Raw genomic sequence first — 20,938 nt, 5'->3', positions numbered from 1 at the left:
CAAAAAGCATTGCTATATCCGCACGCTATTTGTCCTCATGCAAGGCCTGGGATGTTGTGTCTCAAAAAGCGTGGCCTTCTCCTCCTGCGCCTCCTCCTGTTCCATCACGTGTGCTGCTGCTGCTGCTGGGTTAGCGTTGCCGGTCCCTGTTTATTGAACCTCTCATCTTTATTACATTTATGACTGCATGGCGGCAAAAAGCATTGCTATATCCGCACGCTATTTGTCCTCATGCAAGGCCTGGGATGTTGTGTCTCAAAAAGCGTGGCCTTCTCCTTCTGTGCCTCCTCCTGTTCCATCACGTGTGCTGCTGCTGCTGCTGGCCTGGGTTAGCGTTTCCGGTCCCTGTTTATTGAACCTCTCATCTGTATTACATTTATGACTGCATGGCGGCAAAAAGCATTGCTATATCCGCACGCTATTTGTCCTCATGCAAGGCCTGGGATGTTGTGTCTCAAAAAGCATGGCCTTCTCCTCCTGCGCCTCCTCCTGTTCCATCACGTGTGCTGCTGCTGCTGCTGGCCTGGGTTAGCGTTTCCGGTCCCTGTTTATTGTACCTCTCATCTGTATTACATTTATGACTGCATGGCGGCAAAAAGCATTGCTATATCCGCACGCTATTTGTCCTCATGCAAGGCCTGGGATGTTGTGTCTCAAAAAGCGTGGCCTTCTCCTCCTGCGCCTCCTCCTGTTCCATCACATGTGCTGCTGCTGCTGCTGGCCTGGGTTAGCGTTTCCGGTCCCTGTTTATTGAACCTCTCATCTGTATTACATTTATGACTGCATGGTGGCAAAAAGCATTGCTATATCTGCACGCTTTTTGTCCTCATGCAAGGCCTGGGTTGCGTCTCAAAAAGCGTGGCCTTCTCCTCCTGCGCCTCCTCCTGTTCCGTCACGTGTGCTGCTGCTGCTGGGTTAGCGTTGCCGGTCCCTGTTTATTGAACCTCTCATCTTTATTACATTTATGACTGCATGGCGACAAAAAGCATTGCTATATCCGCACGCTATTTGTCCTCATGCAAGGCCTGGGATGTTGTGTTTCAAAAAGCGTGGCCTTCTCCCCCTGCGCCTCCTCCTGTTCCATCACGTGTGCTGCTGCTGCTGCTGGGTTAGCGTTGCCGGTTCCTGTTTATTGAACCTCTCATCTTTATTACATTTATGACTGCATGGCGGCAAAAAGCATTGCTGTATCAGCACGCTATTTGTCCTCATGCAAGGCCTGGGATGTTGTGTCTCAAAAAGCGTGGCCTTCTCCTCCTGCGCCTCCTCCTGTTCCATCACGTGTTCTGCTGCTGGTGCTGGGTTAGCGTTACCGGTCCCTTTTCCTGGAACCTCTTCTCTGTATTACATTTATGACTGCATGGCGACAAAAAGCATGTTACCTGTGCAAAGAAACATGACATTTTCCACATTTAAAAGACAGTTTTTCCTTTGAAACTTTACAATCAATTTTCTCAAAAACTATAAGCTCTTTTTCAAATATTTTTTTTCCTCTTGTACCCACTCCCAAGGTGCACATACCCTGCAAATGTGGGGTATGTAGCATGTAAGGAAGCTTTACAAAGCACGAAAGTTCGGGTCCCCATTGACTTCCATTATGTTCGGAGTTCGGCGCGAACACCCGAACATCGCGGCGATGTTCGGCGAACGTTCGCGAACCCGAACATCTAGGTGTTCGCCCAACACTAATTGCTACCCCCCTGCCTGCACACCACTGATAAACACCTCTATATTTGCATTGAATAGTAGTAATCCTTAACTAATAATTTCCTTACTACTCTAACTACACCTCAACTGACACTAAAAATTGCACTGGGAGGTTTTTAGTACTTTATATCAATAGTGTTGTGCTTGGGACCCCATGTACAGTTCGCACTGGGGCCCCAAGCTCCTCAGCTACACCACTGAACAGAAAGACTACAAGTCACAAGCTTTCTAGATTTGAAAGACGTTATATAGGGTGAGGTACAAGATCAAAGTAATGGGTCATCTGTTATAACTTCAGAATATTTGGTATCCTGTGGAGCAGTTCCAAATTCCATCAGCCCAGCAGCACATTGTATATACAGCATCCTCCCTCCCTGCGCCTGGCTGCTGCTTCTCCCTCCGCTCACCTCCCTCCTCCCGCCACCATGCACCCCCTGCTGGAGGCCGCGCAGCACTGCAGGGGGAGGGAGCGCTCTGTTGCTTTGGTAACAGCTTGGCTTCGGGGGAGATGATCGGTTACATTGGATACATTGATGAATAGGAAACTTCAGCATCCAGAGAGCCGAGTGACCCGGCGGCGTGAGTGCGGGAGAGCCGCAGCGGAGATCCGCGTGACCCCAGGTGAGAAGCTGGGAATGTGCAGCTCGCGCTGTGTGTTCTGTAGAGTGCAGAGGATGCGCTGATTCTAGGTGGAGGGCAAACACTGGACAAAGGGCCGCTGCCTAATGTAACAAGTTGTAAGCATGGCAGTCCTTAGTTCTCTCCTGTGCATCAGTCTGCCTGTACAGTGCTTGTGAGGTGTTATCCAGCCTATGCTGCTTGCTAATAGATCTGTGCGGAAGTGTATTCTGTCCCACCTAGGTAAAAGTGTATGGTACTCACAAGATAGACACCTGTCAGCCATAAAAATAAAACTACTGAAAGGTATTCAATAATTTGCCTTTGTCTCTGTGTCCTCTCATGTCCCTGTGACCGTGCTTTTGCGCTACTGCGCATGTGCAGCATGGTCGGCCGTTGGGACAGGAGGGGGACAGGCGCAGTGCGCGGGGGCATGTGCATGTGCGCTGACATGTGGCGTCAGACACGGGAAGGAGGGGAGTTGTGAGGGTGGCCTAGAGCTTAGGTCTGCTAGTAGGGAATAATCAGGGGTCGAGTGGGGCGTGGATGCGGGTGGACGGCGTCCACTTACTATTTCCCGAGGGTGGACGCCGTCCACCCTGGCAAGGCTGGCATGTGTGTGTGGAGGGGAGCAGCGCAGTGGAAGGAGAGCTCTGAGCAGCAGTGGAGAAGGGGGGCCATCTCCCCCCCCCCTTCCCTCACCTTAAGGCTCTCCATCCCTCGCTGTCCCCTCCAGAAGTAATGTGCAGGCAGCCGGCAGCGGGCGGGACTTCTCCACCGCTGCTCACAGCTCTCCTTCCACTGTGCTGCTCCCCTCATGCTGGGGGGACACCTGACTACCTATTCTGGGGACATATACCCCTGGCTACATATACTGGGCACATATACCCCCTGATTACATATACTGGGGCACATATACCTCTGGCTACATATACTGGGACATATACCCCTGGCTACTTATACTGGGAACATATACCCCTGACTACATATACTGGGCACATATACCCCTGCCTACATATACTGGGCACATATACCCCTGCCTACATATACTGGGACATATACCCCTACCTACATATACTGGGCACATATACCCCTGGCTACATATACTGGGCACGTATACCCCTGCCTACATATACTGGGCACATATACCCCTGGCTACATATACTGGGGACTCATACCCCCTGGCTACATATACTGGGGACACATACCCCTGGCTACATATACTGGGCACATATACCCCTGGCTACGTATACTGGGCACGTATACCCCTGGCTACATATACTGGGGACATATACCCCTGGCTACATATACTAGGCACATATACCTCTGGCTACATATACTAGGGACTACTATACTCATGGCTACTTATACTGGGGACACCTATAGACCTGGCTACCTATGCTGGGGGTACCTATTTTGGGGGAACTGCTGTCAGATTATCTGCATTTTTGTGGAACCGCTGTTATGTATTTTGGGGAACAGCTACCGGATTATGTGTATGTTAGTGGAATGGCTGCTGCCAGATTATGCGTATTTTGGGGAACTGCTGCCAGATTGTGTATGTTTGGGGGACCACTGCTGCCAGATTACATGCATTTTGGGTGTTACGTGTACTTTGGGTGATCCGCTGCCAGGTTTTGTGTATTTTGGGGAACTGCTTCCAAATTATGTGTATGTTGGGGGGACTGCTGCTGCCGCCACATTGTCTATTTTGGGGGAACCACTGCCATATTATCTGTATTTTGGAGGAACTTCTACCAGATTGTGTATTTTTGGTGAAATGCTGTCAGATTGCATCTATTTTGGGGGGATACACTACGGCAGAGCTCAAACTTCCCCGGTAGACCTTTTACATCACTGCTAAGGTCATGTATATTTGGCCCCACCCGTGACCACACCCACATTATGCTTGATCACGCCCATTTTTGGGCGCTACGCGCGGCACAGGGGTTTTCCAGGTGAGTCCACTTACCTCTTTTCCCAGGACTAGACCCCTGGGAATAATACTGATTAACTTGTGACAGTGACACCTTTAAAGGCTAGTGTGGCTTCCCATAATGCATCACTCTCGAATATGCAAGTCATCTCACCTGTACAATTTATAGGCTTACTGTGTACCAGCGTTTCCAGATGTGTGCATGGCTTTCAGCAGCATCTCCAAAACGTCTAGTCTTTTGCAGGGGCATAACAACAGCCCATGAGGCCCCCTGTGAAACTGTCATGGGGACCCAGACTTCTCCCCGCAGTACCCCATCTCCACCCCACCCTCCCAACCCACACATCCTTGCCCGGACGCAGAATAGCACAGGGGCTGGAGTAATATTTACTTGCTCCAGTAGTGCTCTATGCATTGCAGCCGCACCCTCTCAGCTGCCAGCTTCCATTTGCCAGCCCCGACCCCTGACACGCATTGGTCATGTGTTCGGGAGCCAGCGAATGGCAGCAGAAAGTGTATGGTTGTGATGCATCGGGAAGACTCACAGTGCTGGATCAGATCAGGTAAACATTACCCCATTACCTGAGCTACTCTGCATGTGGGTAATGAGAGAAAGCAGGAGTGGGCCCCCCAGCGGTTGCAGGGGCTATTTTCACGCCTCTGGTCTTTTGAGGGTGATCTGGGCACGCAGTTTGAAGTCAAAACGTGTAAAAAGGACACCAAATGGGCCGCCATAGCCGTAGGCTAGGACAGCCATTGGCTGCCTGTGCCTAATAGTCGCATCTAGCTACTATCAGTGGTAATGGACAATGGTGGCACTCAATAAAATAGCAAACGGCCCCAGCGCCTGCTCTTTTATTGCGCCAGAGGCGTTACTTACGACTGCAAGCCTTTGGCGACACACAACATATTGGTGGGTATGGTTAGGCATTGGTGGGAGCGGTGGCTTAATATTCTTAATTTTCAGAAGGAAAGGAAAGACAAGCAAGGAGACAAAATAAATCTATCTTTACTTACCTCTCTGCAGCTCCGGTCTTCTCCCAGGTCCCGCTGGCAGCCTCTAAAGATCGCGGACCCGCGGATGGGTCGGCATCTATTGTGCATGCACGAGGTGTGCGCGCACGTCCCTGGGAGCATACTGCGCTTACCCCTGCATGTGCTGAAAATGCCAAACCATTGGGGGTCAGCGATACTTCAGAGGCTGGCAGCCGGGAAGACTGGAGCTGAGAGGGACACACGTGACTTCTAGGATCTTGAAGAAGCCCCAGGTAAGTAAAGATAGATGTATTTTGTCGCCACGCTTGTCCTCTGTAACTAGAAGAATATTGGTAATTTTGTGCGTCCCAAGGAGGAGAAAAGGTAAAAGGACCTAAGAATCCTGGGTGCCAAAGACACAGGGTGGGAACACACTAGGCAGAAACGCTAGCGTTGTGGGAAAAAAACCCTGCACCTAATGCAAGTGAGTGGGCTGCATGAAAAAACACCTATCTTTGCGTTCTGCAATGTGCTTCTTTTTAAAATGCATATGCGTTTTGTGTATGTGAACAGCAAACGCATTCAAACGCAGGCAAAACTCAAGAAAAAGCACATCTGCGGGGGGAAAAAAACGCAAAACGCAAATGCACATAAAAGGCATGGCAAACGCACCAAAAACGCACAAACGCATATGCAGCAATACGCGAGATTTCACGCACTGCCTAGTGTGTTCCTAGCCTCAGTGATGCGCATAAAAAAGGGAAAACTAGCCCACCTTACTCCGCCCCATAGAAAAGCTACTGTAGGTCAAATTGGTGAATAACTACTGGACATGACGGAAAGGTTACCTTTAGGCCTCATTTTGCTTCTGTGCACTTTTGTCTGCTTTTATCAGTACATCAATGTTACAGATTGATACATGTTGCTGAAAAGCAGACAGAAGCGGACAGAAGTGTACAAGTGGAAAAGAGATTAACAGTTATGGTAGCCACTAATGACACCATCATTTTTGTCCAATCTTACCAAATCTAAGTAGTAGAAGTGAAAACTCAGTGAATATATTGAATGGATATTTTAGGCAGTCTTTTATATCACATAAAAATAGTAAGATTTGACAATAGAGATTAGATCTTTAGTGGGCACCATTACAGTAAAGAATACTTTCTGTGTACTGCATGCTTCACTGTAAGCGGTGCACTGCAGGAATATCATGTAATCATGTAATTCGACTTTTCCCCTTCCTGTGTGTTGCGATCCTGTTTTTCCTAGCAACACAACTACACAATGTGAATCTAGCCTAAGATGTCAGAACACACAGTGTATCAGACCTCTTAGTGTTTGGAGCTGCATAGCTACTGACTGATTAGTTCCTTTGTTGCCAACCCCAGCTACCACCAAAGGCATTTACAATTGGCACATGAGCAGTGGAACTGAACTAGGAAGCAGCAGTCTGGTCTGATAAATCACATTCTCTTTGGCCTCAAAATTCTTTAGAACTCAGTCTGATCAAGCATGCGTGAAATATGTTAGAAAACAAAGTACCTTTGATTGTTCTGTTATGGAGACTAGACAGAGAGGCATGCTCAGAGAGTACTTTGGACTGGTTTTTGTTGGCACTGGTCAGGGGTGCTGATCAGACAAGATTTTCTTATTTGAGTGCTCACTTCTCAATAACACCCAAAAGACATAAGACTAGAAGCACCCAGTCATTTGACTTATCTCTTATCTGTGGGAACACCACACCTTACCGCTTTGGAACTGAGACCCTTCATAAAATTTCCAAAGTCCCGTCCTGCATGACTTTTCCGGTCTCCGCACTGCAAATGGACTTGTCCACAATCAAACAAATCTGCCCCAGATCCCTCCAACCAAATTAGGTCTCTCTTGCTGTCCATTGAAAAAATACACAACAGACACCAACAGATAGCAAAACATAGTGGAAGCAGGCGCGGCCAGCCATGCATGTGCAGTATGGCCGTGTTTGTAGATGGTGGGGAGCTTGACCGTGAGAGTATATCCAGCAATTTCTTGTTGAATATGTCCAATTGCGGCAACGGCGTAGTCGTAAGTAAGTATATAACTTTTTGTATCCCGACCTGTTCAGGTTCACTTTAAATAAAAGAAAAAGCATTTTGTTTGGGTGCTAACATAGCTTTAGAAGTAGTTTTAAAGGCTTAGGATCTGCGTTCATTTGAATGCAGAGCATATTGTGTAGAAATGTAAGGCGTCTTTGACATGAGAGGATGAACTGCGCACTTATTGGGCAGTTAAGCCTCCCACCTGCTGCCCCCCAAGTGCTTTCCAACTGGTGGAAGTTAAATGACAGCATTTGCAACCTTACTTATGATAGTGCTTGACACGCAGTGTGGTTACCTGGCATCATGATATGTCAGAGTGTGGCCACGGTCTTGCTCAGATATTACTCAGCGCGGTCCCCACCTCTATGTGCCGCTCATGCAAAGCTCTAGTGAGCGTCAGGCCAATGCCCAGAAGTGGCTGATAGGGGGTGAATTTACTGCCTTCAGCTTCCTGTGTGAAAGAGGCCTAAAAAGAGAAGTTTAACAAATGCTTTGAAATTTAGTTATGCCACAGCAAAATCTTCAAAGCAAAACTTTACTCTAATGATAAAAACCTACTTGTGAACATCATGGAAAGAAATTAGATTTTACTGCTGTCCCCACTGACTTATAGCACGTTTTCATGCTCGCTTATGGAAACGCGATCGCAGGGACAGCAGACAGTGCATAGACTGCACTGCATGCCGTTTCCATACATGCACGGCGATTCACTGCTGAATCGCCGCACATGGTTTGCTGCATTTCGGGGTGCTTCAGCCCGCGATCCCATTCAGTATAATGAATGAGATAGCAAGCCCCACCCCCCGGCGTGAGTGATGTGCAGAGCCACGGGGCTCTGTGCTGCATGGAAACGAGCCCTGACAAGGTGTTTGTGCTGCTGACTTTGTTCTACCCTCTTTCCACACTAAGTATTGATGGCCCTGCCTAGGACAACTTATGTAGAAGCATGTGACCAGTTAGAACAGCTGGTAGATTTGTAAGGCCCTGCTTTGCTGGTCATAATCATGTGTTAAACCAGAAAGTCATCAGAGCTAATCAGAATCTTACAAATGTATAGTCCTGGGGGTGGAGGTGCCCAAAGATAGGTAATGTGATGAAACAAAAAATAATAATAAGGTGGAGGGAGGTGATTTATTCAACATTATTAAAAGGACAACATGTTTCTCAGGTCTCAGTCCTCTTCATCAGGTCAATACAAGTGCCTTTAAAATAAGGTCACAAGCATGGATGCCAGACATCGTCCAGAAAGAAAGATTTCTGGTGTCCATGCTTGTGACCATATTTTAAAGGCACGTGTATTGACCGGAAGAAGCGGACTGAGACCTGTGAAACGTGTTGTCATTTTAATCATGCTGAATAAATAACTTATTTTTTTTACATTAGCCCTGTGTAACGCTTGGTGGTGTATTCTCCACAGTCAGCATGCAACGCATGAGCTGGCGTGGAGGAGGTACACACACTAGCACCAGGAAACAGGCTATCCCTAGTATAGTGGAGGGGAGGACTGACTCCAATAGGAGATTGTGGCGCACAGAGCCGGTGCAGATCTGACAGCCACAAACAATGCTTTCGTTATAACGTCTCAGCGCAAAGTAGCGCTGAGCGCACAAACCAGAACTGAGGAGATCAGGACAGGTAGACAGAATGAACGCTTGCTTGCTAGCTAGCGGCTACTTAGCGACAGCAAGCGTCCAAAACCAGACAGACTGGAATGAGGCAGCCAATGCGATGCGGCGATGGCGTGCCTCACAAAGACAGGACAGGACAGTCAGAAAATAGCAGGATTAAGATAGATGAACGTAACACAGATAAATATACAATAAGTATGTTTTCCTAGCGTATTACAATTACAGCTATCAATGAAACTATTTGTAACTTCTGACTAACATATGTATATATCGGCAATGAACCGATATATGACATAAGCAGGAACGCTGACTAAGAATGGAGTAACACAGGGAACAGGACTCAGAAGGATTCGCTATCTCTTCGCAGAGATGAACGCAATCCACAAACGGTAACAGAACAGGATTCAGAAGGATTCGTTATCTCTTCGCAGAGATGAACGCAATCCACAAACAGAACCAGGAGCAGGGTAACTACCTCAGCACGGGTGGTCACGGTACGCGCAACCTACCAAAGCGTGCTGGAAAGCTGACTAACTGCACACAGGATATAAACAGTTCGTGTACGTATATATCAGCAACACTGATATATCAACGTAACACAAATACAAGGAAAATAATAAACGTGCTGGTATGCATATATATTGGCAATGAACCAATATATGATGCAAAGACCAGCAAAGTATCTTTAACAAGAAACACGATCGGGGGCTAAAGCGACAGCAAGACAGGCTTAAGCTGAAGCTATGAAAACCCAAGGAAACCCTGCAGGAAGCAGATCTTTATACTGAGGTCATCCAATGGGAGCAGACATGCAGATTCCCACACAGGTGAATGATAATCAGTCACAAGCTGACAGCAGGGAAAGACAGACAAAGCTATGCAACTTGCATGGAAATAGATCAGAACTGCCTGAGCTGCAGCACTAATACTTCCAGTAATAGCTGCTGCAGCAGCGATCATTACAGTACCCCCGCCTTTAAAAGTGGATTCCAGACGCTTTTCAAAACTGAAATTTCCAACAAAACAGTCTGACTGATAATTCATGATGACCGGGACAGCCCGGCAAGACCGAATTCCAGAATCAGTCCCCACAAGACTGGACCCATCAGAACCAGAACCTACAGAACCATGCCCATCAGTACTACAAGCCCCAGTGTGACACCCATCAGAACCATGATTTCCAGAAGAAAGCCCTCCGAAACTCCCTGAGCGATACCCACCGCCTTCCAGGAACAGTTCAGAAACGCCAAAGCCTTTGCAATGCCCACCGGTACTGTCTTTACCAACACAAAACCCACTGTTGAACCAGTCCAAGGCACCAGGACAAGTTTTCTCAGAGACCTCCCAGAACACCTTGAAGCTCCAAAGAGATCCCCATAGGTCAGAATGCCCCTTAGGCTCACATGGAGAACCATCAAGAACCCCTATGGAACCTAGGGCAATTCCCGAGTCAGGGCCACAAGGACAAACATCAATATCAGGGCTTTCAGGGACCAGAACCATCTCTGGGCATGCAGGCAGACTGGCAATATCAGAACGTGTTCCCACTAAGGAAGCATCAGAGCACGCTAACACCTTAGACACACTTGGGCATTCTGGCACACAAAGAACATCTGGGCACACCGGCACAAGAGAAACCTCTGGGCATGTCAAGGAACTGTGAGCCTCAGGGTCAGCCAAGACAGGACCAAAACCAGGACTGGCCAAAAAAAAATCATCATGACTAAACTTCGCAACTACTGGACTTTTACACGAGAATGCTGGATCAGACTTAGATGTCGCTGGTTCCAGCAAAGTCAGTAACAAATCAGATTCAGGGGCACTAACAAGACAGGACAAATCTTCTGATGTATGCACTGAACCAGACAGGGACTCCACAACTACCTCTGGACTGGACAGAGACTCATTTAATACACTGGATTGGAGCTCATGAGGCGCTGCAGAACAAGTCAGTATTGCAGCAGCCCCCACTGGACTAGGCAAAACTGAGGAATTCCCTGGACAGGAAGGGAACTCTGGAACCTCTGCCACAGCGACCAGAGAACCAGAATCTTTCAGGATACAGGGCTGGGTTTCAGGAACACTCATCAGACCGGACTGAAATTCTGAGATTTCTATTATTTTGACCAGAGAATCAGAATTATCCATGTTACAGGGCAAGACTTCTGAAACATTCAGAGGACAGGGCTGGAGTTCCTCGGCTGTTACAACACTGGAGAGGGACTCAACAACATTGGTTAAATCAGACTGTGTACAGGACAAGGTATCTGACACACTTGCTGACGAGGACAATATTTCAATGGCTTCTGCTGTGCTGGGCAGAAATTCATCAAGTTTTATTAGAGCAGACTTTAATTCCAAAACAGCTGCTAGACAAGTGAATATTACTGCAACACCAACTGAGGTAAGCAGTGCTTCAGCCTCCTCTGCTAGAGGGTTTAAAGTATCCAAAGTACTGGGTGAAGCATAAGACTCTGCGACCACAGCTTCACTGGACAGGATCACTGAACAGTCCATATTGCAGGGCAAAACCATGGAAGCACCTGCTGGACAGCATAATGATTCTGTGACCTGAGTTTCATTGGAGAGATCTACTGCACAATTCATGGTACAGGGCAAATTTATTGGAAAATTTTCTGAACAAGGTAATAATTCTGCGATTTCAGGTTCACATAGCAGATGCTCTGAGCTATTCACGAAACTAGAGCGAGGTGTAGAAACAGGAAGATCAAGACACAATGTTTGCGCATCTAAATCACCATTCATTTGTAAAATTGGAAAATTCAGATGCTGGGGTTCTGAGTTTACTAGACAGGATTGCTGGGACTCGGAAACTGATGCAGTGCACCTACTGGCATCTGCTGGATCAGACAGGAGTTGAACTTTATTAACACAGGTAATTTCTGCAGAAGTGTTTGCAGAGACAGGCAAGATTTTTCTGGTGTCTGTTTCACTAAACAAAGAGTCATGAGTACTGGCTAGGCTGGACTCGGAAGTCAGCAGGACCTCTGGATTCTCTGCTGAGAAATTTGCGCAGGGCAAGGTTAAGAATGTATCAGTGGCTTCTGTTTTACTGGGAAGTAACACTGAGTTATCCATGGTACAGGGTGGAATTGCAGGAACTTCAATTTCACACAAAAAGAGCTCCGAATCACCTGCTGAATCAGCCAAAGGTGCTGAAGCAGGCGGGTCAGAACGCCAAATTTGCGAATTCGGAGTCACATAAAAATCATCCAAAATCAGTTCCCACACATCAATCAAGGGAGCCACACAGTCATACCTACACACACCAGCCTCTATTAGGTTATAGGCTGACTTAATGCATGCGTTCAATACCATTTCACTTTTTGCACTGTAAAATTGACAAAATGAACTTGAATCATTCTTCCATTCACAGACCAGGGCTTCCATCTCTCCCCTCTCGAATGGAGGATCCCATGCATACTTAACAGGCAGATCATGGTTTGCAGATATGATTGTGGCAGGCACATGTATAGGGTTAATTAGCAGGTGATTGGCAGATTCCTTATTCTTAAGAATTTCCAATACCTGTAGCAAGTGTTGAACTGTAGTGTATGCAAACTTTCCTTGCTTTACAAATAAGTTGATTTGTTCAATACTCTGTAATATCTCCTCATAATCATACTCAGATAATTCTTTTAAACAAAAATCTTTATTTTCCCTAGCCAGGGAGGAAAGTTCATTAGTAGTTTCATAAGTCCATTTAACTCCCCTGAAAGACAATTGCATTTCATTATCTGTTAATGGCAGAATCTCATTATAGGTCTCAGTCGCTAAGGATAACGATTCTGCAGATTGGACACGTTTCTTAGAACGTTTGCGTTTTGCCTTTGACCTTGCGGTTTTTGGCGATTTATTCAAAGCTGCAGGAAAATTATCAGTAACACTTTCTGCTTGCTGCTCATTCTTGCAAGCAATTGAAGGAGCAGCTGATTGGCCTGCTGCCAGGAGTTCATTAAGAGGAAAAGGCAATGGATCTATGCGCAACCAGTTATGGATCACAAACGCTAGAAATTCCAGTGGTCTCTCTTTCAAATCGGAATGATTGAGAACATCAAATGCCCACTGGAATAATTCCCCTTTAAACAAAATATAACTTAGTTGGAGTGCCCAGGTTGAAACAGGAGTCGCTTGGAGATCAGGATTGGTCAGGAACCTGGCACATTCAGAGAAAAACTCATTTTCTGTTTCAGAGCTAAGTTCTTCAAATTTTTTAAAGGAACAGGAACCATAATTAACAGTGTCATACTTTCTGGGAATCCCCCGCACAATGGGGATTGGTAATGGGGTTTTCATAATGTAACGCTTGGTGGTGTATTCTCCACAGTCAGCATGCAACGCATGAGCTGGCGTGGAGGAGGTACACACACTAGCACCAGGAAACAGGCTATCCCTAGTATAGTGGAGGGGAGGACTGACTCCAATAGGAGATTGTGGCGCACAGAGCCGGTGCAGATCTGACAGCCACAAACAATGCTTTCGTTATAACGTCTCAGCGCAAAGTAGCGCTGAGCGCACAAACCAGAACTGAGGAGATCAGGACAGGTAGACAGAATGAACGCTTGCTTGCTAGCTAGCGGCTACTTAGCGACAGCAAGCGTCCAAAACCAGACAGACTGGAATGAGGCAGCCAATGCGATGCGGCGATGGCGTGCCTCACAAAGACAGGACAGGACAGTCAGAAAATAGCAGGATTAAGATAGATGAACGTAACACAGATAAATATACAATAAGTATGTTTTCCTAGCGTATTACAATTACAGCTATCAATGAAACTATTTGTAACTTCTGACTAACATATGTATATATCGGCAATGAACCGATATATGACATAAGCAGGAACGCTGACTAAGAATGGAGTAACACAGGGAACAGGACTCAGAAGGATTCGCTATCTCTTCGCAGAGATGAACGCAATCCACAAACGGTAACAGAACAGGATTCAGAAGGATTCGTTATCTCTTCGCAGAGATGAACGCAATCCACAAACGGTAACAGAACAGGATTCAGAAGGATTCGTTATCTCTTCGCAGAGATGAACGCAATCCACAAACAGAACCAGGAGCAGGGTAACTACCTCAGCACGGGTGGTCACGGTACGCGCAACCTACCAAAGCGTGCTGGAAAGCTGACTAACTGCACACAGGATATAAACAGTTCGTGTACGTATATATCAGCAACACTGATATATCAACGTAACACAAATACAAGGAAAATAATAAACGTGCTGGTATGCATATATATTGGCAATGAACCAATATATGATGCAAAGACCAGCAAAGTATCTTTAACAAGAAACACGATCGGGGGCTAAAGCGACAGCAAGACAGGCTTAAGCTGAAGCTATGAAAACCCAAGGAAACCCTGCAGGAAGCAGATCTTTATACTGAGGTCATCCAATGGGAGCAGACATGCAGATTCCCACACAGGTGAATGATAATCAGTCACAAGCTGACAGCAGGGAAAGACAGACAAAGCTATGCAACTTGCATGGAAATAGATCAGAACTGCCTGAGCTGCAGCACTAATACTTCCAGTAATAGCTGCTGCAGCAGCGATCATTACACCCTGTGGTTTGGGTTCTTCTATCCGGAGTGGTAAAGACACGTCCCTCCACCTTATTATTTTTTATTTAATCACATTACCTATCTTTGGGCGCCTCCACCCTAAGTACTATACATTACATCTCCATTGGAGGTGTTCACCTTCCTGTTATCTACAGCCAAGAAGGACCAACCAGGAGTGCGACCATCCAGTTCCAGTAGGACCTGGAATAACGAGCGGGGATGTTTTTTTCCCTGTTGGCGATATATGGTGGTTGCAGGGACTGCAACTCACCTTTGTGAGTATAAATACTCTTATACTACAATCTAACATCTAATACACCACAATACTGCATGATTTGGCTCCTGGTCTCTCCTTGTCATACAGTACAGGTGACCGTGGTTTTCCCACAGTGACCACCTTTTTTTACACATGTATAGGCCAGGGGTGTCAAACTCAAATACAAAGTGGGGTCTACTGACCACCTTTCTCCCATATAAAGTTCTCTGGTGTTTAATGGTCCTCCTCCAAACCCTGTACAGTTCCCTGGTTTCTAGCGGTCCTCCTCCCTCCCCTATTTAGTTCTCTGGTGTCTAGTGGTCCTCCTTCCCAAATACAGTATATTTCCCTGGTGTCTAGTGGCCCCAAACCTCCCCTATACAATTCCCTAATGATTAGTGCTTTCCCCCTACTTACCCCATATCGCTTGCCTGGTGTTCTAGGGCTTCACTTCCGGTATAGTTTCCCTGATAGTCTAGTGTGGGCCAAACATAATGCAAAGTGTGGAAACCACTTGGGGGCCCAATTGAACAGCTCTAGCCACATTTGGCCCACGGGCGAGAGTTTGACATGTATGGTGTAGGCCATACCTATCTCAAAGTAATATAATGTTTTCCATTAAATTGGTACAACTTGCTAGAAACATTATTAGGAAGTTCTCACGTATTGTAAACTTGTGGCGGGAAAATGCTTTATGTTCTTCACAGAAATAAGTTCAAGTTCAAGCACTCTATTGTCATTGTGTAACAAAACTACTTTTCATGACAATGGCATATAAATTGCCATCACCTAAAGTTTTCTAATAAAGAAATCACGTACTGTGTTATAATAGTGTGCTGGCAGGCAAGGTGCAGTGCCTCTGCTTCCCAGCAAGCAGGCATGTGTTGCTGTGTGACAGTGACAGTTGCCCTCTTTGCAGAATACAAAGAGCTCACTGTTTCTGTCACTTTCTAGCATTTTATATTTTGTTGGCTTTAGATAAGAACATTCCTCCTCTATCTGCTGAATATCCCAAACTTCTGTACAAGAGACAGTGTAAAAACAAAGCAGCAATGATAATTCTACTGCTTTCACCTTGTATCCATGCAATAAATAAGCCCTGCTATTCTTCAGTTCAAGCACAATTTTTATATGTATTTAATTTGAGTATTTCTACTGAAAACAAATGATAAGACTGCAAGGCTGTCTCTGGGCTTTAACTACTTAAAGGAATCATCAGGCTTTCCATTACCTCCCCCCCCCCCCCCCCCACATGGAAAGCCGGGTGATTCCTTTAAGGACCGCTGTAGTTGAAATCTACTCCCCTGTTTTGATAGCTATCTGGCTGGCAGGGCGTGGATTTCAACTCACTGCCGGTGCGCGCATCCGCCATCTGTTACTCCCGCCGATCTCGCCGCAGTTTCCCGTCGCAGCTCACTCGCTCTGCCTGTCTCTATGACGGCAGAGTCCTGTGAGCGGGTCAGGAGCTGATTTCATTGGCTCCTGGCCCTGTCTTTCAATGTAAGCAACTCAGGAGCCAATGAAAGCGGCTCCTGACCGGCTCACAGCAACTCTGCCGTCATCGAGACGGCAGATTGGGTGGCCCAGGTTCCCCGACGTGCAGCAGTGACAATGGTTGTGACGGTGTGTGCGTTGATTCGTTGGAATTCTGCCGTTTCTGTACCAGCGGCCTCTGGTACTTAAAGAGTAACTGTCAGGCTGCAGAAGCTAATTTAAACCTCTATTCTCCTGTGTTAAACAGTTTAGACAGAAGCCAAAAGACATTACTAAAGATAAAAATCTCTCTTACATTTAATGTGTGCTTATCACCAAAGCTAAGCTCCTAAGGAGGACGCAAGCCGCATTCCATACTGCAAAGCATTCTGGGGCCCTCCCCTCGGCTGCTAAGGAGAAGACGGGATCAAGTTTCAGCAGCTTCTAAACTCACAGCACAGATAAATCTCCGGGAAGATTACTCTGCAGGAGTCCGCTATTGTTCCTAGCCACATGGCTCATTAATATTCACTGCACACTGTGTTATTCTGTACGAGCTGTTCTGTGATCAGAAGCAGGCAGGACATGACGACACATTTGGCTTCACAAACATGGAACCTGCCATGGGCTGTCAGGAGCATCATTCTCTGCATATACTATATACAAATTCTGTGAAATCCAAACGTGGACAGTGAAATGCATATGTAATGTAAGTACAGCCAATCTTTAGCTACTGATATATGTGTTTATTTTCTCTGAGACCTTATACCTAACAGCTCCTCTTTAAAGAGGATCTGTAACATCAAAACATCCCCTGGGGGGTACTCATCTCGGGTGGGGGAAGCCTCTGGATCCTAATGAGGCTTCCCACGCCGTCCTCCGTCCCTCAGGGGTCTCACTGCAGCCCTCCGTGAAATATGACGTCAATATTTACCTTCCCGGCTCCTGCGCAGGCGCTCTGACGGCTGTTGGCTCCGAAGTAGGTGGAAAAACACGATCGCCGTCGGGCCTGCTCTACTGCGCAGGCGCAAGTTTCCGGCGCCTGCGCAGTAGAGCGGACCCGACTGAGATCGGGTATTTCCGTGTAGTTCGGAGCCGAAAGCAGCCACAGCGCCCCCGCTGGAGCCAGCAAAGGTAAATATTGAACTGACAGTCAGGTCTGTCGCCGGCTGTTCGGAGGGCTGCAGCGAGACCCCCGTGGGACAGAGGACGGCGTGGGAAGCCTCATCAGGATCCGGAGGCTTCCCCGCCCGAGGTGAGTACCCCCCAGGGGATGTTTTTCATGTTACAGAGTCTCTTTAAGGGGCAGAGACCGCTGGTACTTAAGTGGTTAGTAAAAAAAATTAAAGTAACGAATGGAAAAAATTTTAGATTTGTGGATCCCTGACCGGCTGGTTTCAGACTACACATTGGCATTAGTAGTGTCCCCACCGCCAAATACAGGCCTTCGGGGATTACTGTGTTAATACATCGTAGTCCCCTTCTGACCGACACCAAATAGAAAGTGATGATCACTTGCGCTCACTTCCTGGTTCAGAAATATGGAAGTGCATGGAAGCGTATTTAAAGAGCATGGAAGCGCTTTCACGCATGCGCGCCACACTGCCACCACCATCTTTTTTAACAAACCCTAAGGCGCCATAGACTTACATGAGTCCCGGTCCACCGCAGGTCACCGCACAACTGCGCTGTAACATAGGTTTTTCAGAGCATCGGGGATACGGTGATTACGTCACTTGCGTCGCATCGCGCCGCACCGGCTTAGTGTGAAACCACCCTGAAATTACATCGAACACTAACCTACCGCTATCTAAGTCTAACACTAACCCCCTTACCCACTCCTAATGCAAACCTACCACCATCTAAACCTAAATACACTAACCTGGGGCATAATAACTGAAAAGTGGAAATAATCGGTCATGCCCATTAAAGGCCAAATTCCCAATAATCAATCCAATCAGATTAATGGAATTGATCCATTTTTCATTTCAATCACATCGAACTGATAATTTCCAATCAATTACCACTGCGATCAAACATGATCAATCAGCTGGGGGCCAAATTGAATGACTCTAAGGGCCACTATTCTATCGTTAATGACCCCCTTTAGTCAGGAAACTGATTGCATGATTAAGCTAATAAGATACTATACTTATCAATAAAGACAACAAAATGAATTTTTCTGTCTTAAAAAAAAATCTGCTTATCACCATCTAGGACCACTATCACAAAGTATAAAAATAAAATGTAAAGCGCATAGGTTCACATACATAAAATCCCAAAGTAAAATACACCATAAATTACTTTTTGTCCTGTGAGACTATTACTTACAATAGGAGTTATCAAATTGACAGCTCTGACAGGTTTCACAATAATCCATCTCTTCATGGGGATTTCTCAAAGTTTCCTTTGTTCCTTTCAAAAACATTCCCTTGAAAGTTCCATCCAGGCTGCCTATTTGTGTGTAAGCTCTATGCTATTCTGGCAGTTGGACTGTGCCAGTGTTCTCCAGGGAGTGCTTTTGAAAAGAAAGTAATGTTTGAGAATCCCCCAAGAGGAGTTAGACTAGTCAGAGCTGTCAGAAATAGAGTAAGTGACAGCGACAGTTGCAATGATCATACCGGGCTGAGTCTGTGAAATGACTGTGGAGTGACCAGCAGGCCTAGATAGTCATTTGAGTGTCCATGTAAAACCCCAACAAGCTAAAATACACCCTGAGCACATCAGAAGTACCTCTACACTCGCCACATGTCATGTCAGGGAGAACCTGACCTCTAAGCAACAAAGATTGTTCTATCTGTAACTGATAATGCTGACGTCAATAGCTTAAAGGGAACTGGCATTGTTTACAAGGAAATAAATATGGCAGCCTCCATATCCCTCTCACCTCAGGTTCCCTTTAACTCACTTGGCTGCAAAGCATAGTTAGTTTGGCTGAAGGGGAAAAAAACAAAAAAAAAAAAAACCCTCTTGCCTAAATAAATAAATATTTTCTTTAAAATGCACCAAAGATGAGGGAATAAAAAAAAAAAAAAAAAAAAAAATATATATATATATATATATATATAGTGTTCTCCCCAGAACATGTTTCCAGCCGGGTGGCATGAAATAGTAGCAGGGTGGGGCAATATGAGAGAATGCAGGGCCAGTGCTTCTGTGCGCAACTCTGCTTATAGCATAGGAGGAGGTGAGCCGATGATATCCGGGTGCTCACTAAAAGTAGCCGGGTGGAGCACCAGGCTAAAAGAACCTGGGGAGAACACTGATATATATATATATATATATATATATATATATATATATATATATATATACACATACACACATACCTGGGGCTTCCTCCAGCCCCCTACAGGCTGATCGCTCCGAACGCGATGTCCTTAAAAGGAATACTGTAGGGGGGTCAGGGGAAAATGAGTTGAACTTACCCGGGGCTTCTAACGGTCCCCCGCAGACATCTTGTGTTGGCGCAGCCACTCACCGATGCTCCGGCCCCGCCTCCGGTTCACTTCTGGAATTTCAGACTTTAAAGTCTGAAAACCACTGCGCCTGCGTTGCCGTGTCCTCGATCCCGCTGATGTCATCAAGAGCGCACAGCGCAGGCCCAGTATGGTCTGTGTCTGCGCAGTACACTCCTGGTGACATCAGCGGGAGCGAGGACACGGCAACGCAGGCGCAGTGGTTTTCAGACTTTAAAGTCAGAAATTCCAGAAGTGAACTGGAGGCGGGGCCGGAGCATCGGTGAGTGGCTGCGCCAACACAGGATGTCTGTGGGGGACCATTAGAAGCCCCGGGTAAGTTCAGCTCATTTTCCCCCGACCCCCCTACAGTAGCCCTTTAAAGAGGAACGGTAGTGAAAATAACATGGTTAATAAAATGTCTTATTGTTTACAAAATTAATGTATAGATTATTTAGTCAGTGTTTGCCCATTGTAAAAGCTTTCCTCTCCCTGATTTACGTTCTGACATTTATCACTGGTGGTTACATCTTTAGTTCTGCCAGGTGATCTGTATGGAATGTTCATTACTGAGAGTTCTAGGCACAGAGGGAGATATTGGTTGCTTGGCAGTTGGAAACAGTCGGTATTTCCCACAATGCAACGAGGTTCACAGATAGCAAACTGTCATGACCAGTTTCACTACTATGTCAGCCATACAGACGCCCTTGATGATCTATTCGAGAAAATATAAAGATTTCTCAAGGGAAAGGGGGTATCAGGTGCTAATTGGAATAAAGTTCAATTCTGGGTTAAAGTTCCGCTTGGCTTTCCTGTCTCCAGAAATCACTGCAAAATCACATTGCAAATTTGCTTTCAGCCTTTTGGGCGCCCAGCCCAATTTAGGAAAAAGATGCAGAACTGTTTTTCATGAATTAAATGTTACATTCTAGTGCATGTTAGGAAGTGAAAGCAAAGATCTTATGTATGGCCAGTTTGCTACTCCATCATTCAAAGTGTTTTTTGTTTTTGTTTGTTTGTTTTACTATGTCACCAAGACCAGAGTAGTTGCTTTTGGCAGCAGAGACCTGTGTGAGCAGCAGGTGACCACAGGAGCAGGCCAGGTCTAGTTACTTGCCAACATTAATATATTAACTTAGGAATGCAAACTAGGTATAAATTACACAGACTGATGCACAGAGGGACGCAGGAGTCAGATTTCACAAACTGCTGCTGCTGCCA

The 20,938-nt window shown here is 46.2% G+C and overlaps 1 protein-coding gene across 1 annotated transcript in view; it reads left to right on the top strand.

Annotated features, from left to right (window-relative positions):
• Positions 1-2,223: 2,223 nt before the first annotated feature.
• DZIP1L (DAZ interacting zinc finger protein 1 like) overlaps positions 2,224-20,938 on the top strand; it is an 82,331-nt gene continuing 63,616 nt past the window's right edge. The window contains exon 1 of the mRNA XM_068280408.1: positions 2,224-2,328. The gene's annotated coding sequence lies outside the window, so the exon portion shown is untranslated. The remainder of the gene's footprint in view (positions 2,329-20,938) is intronic.

The sequence above is a fragment of the Hyperolius riggenbachi genome, chromosome 4 (genome assembly GCF_040937935.1).
Source record: "Hyperolius riggenbachi isolate aHypRig1 chromosome 4, aHypRig1.pri, whole genome shotgun sequence".
NCBI lineage: Eukaryota > Metazoa > Chordata > Amphibia > Anura > Hyperoliidae > Hyperolius > Hyperolius riggenbachi.
This window is presented reverse-complemented; position numbering and strand designations above follow the sequence as displayed.